Genomic DNA, 706 nt, shown 5'->3' with positions numbered 1-706 from the left:
CAGTTCTGTGCCTCTGTCTATCTCTGTATCTCCATCTCTGTCTCTGTATTTGTATTACCCCTGTCTCTCTCTCTCTCTCACTCTGTATTTTTCTCTCTCTGACTCTCCCTCTCTATCTGTCTCGCTATCTCCCTCTCTGTCTGCATCTCCCTCTGTCTGTATTTCTCTCGATGATTCTCTCTCTCTCTCTGTTCCCACTCACTCTGTGTCCGTATTTCTTACTGTGTACCTGTCTCTCTCTCTCTCTCTGTGTCTGAGAGACAGTGTGAAAGCTGCAGGTTGCGAGAAAGACCTTAAGACACTGGAGCAGAAATTAGGCCCTTCGGCCCGTCGAGTATGCTCTGCCATTCAATCCTGGCTGATAGGTTCCTCAACCCCTTTCTCCCGCGTTGTGGAGACAGTGGCGTGGATGTGTCAGTGTGGCTGAATTGGAGAGAAGTGTGTGGACTGTTACTGCGTGGACTGAGCCTTCCGGTGAGAATGGAACGTGATTGCCGAGTGGTTTCCGGTGCTGTATTCAGATCGCATCCTTTCCTGGGGGCGTGGGCTCCCATCCCACTCCCTCTAATTCACTGACCTTGTCATCAAATTGACACTATCTCTTTCCCCAGGCCAGGATTTGAGCTACCGCTGCTTCAGGACGATTTACAAAAACCACCCTTCAATGTATGTTGCTGGGAGTGACTGTGACTACATGCAGCCTCTG

The sequence above is a fragment of the Chiloscyllium plagiosum genome, unplaced genomic scaffold, assembly GCF_004010195.1.
Source record: "Chiloscyllium plagiosum isolate BGI_BamShark_2017 unplaced genomic scaffold, ASM401019v2 scaf_27220, whole genome shotgun sequence".
Taxonomy (NCBI): domain Eukaryota; kingdom Metazoa; phylum Chordata; class Chondrichthyes; order Orectolobiformes; family Hemiscylliidae; genus Chiloscyllium; species Chiloscyllium plagiosum.
The sequence above is the reverse complement of the archived record's forward strand: the minus strand, read 5'-3'. Positions refer to the sequence as shown.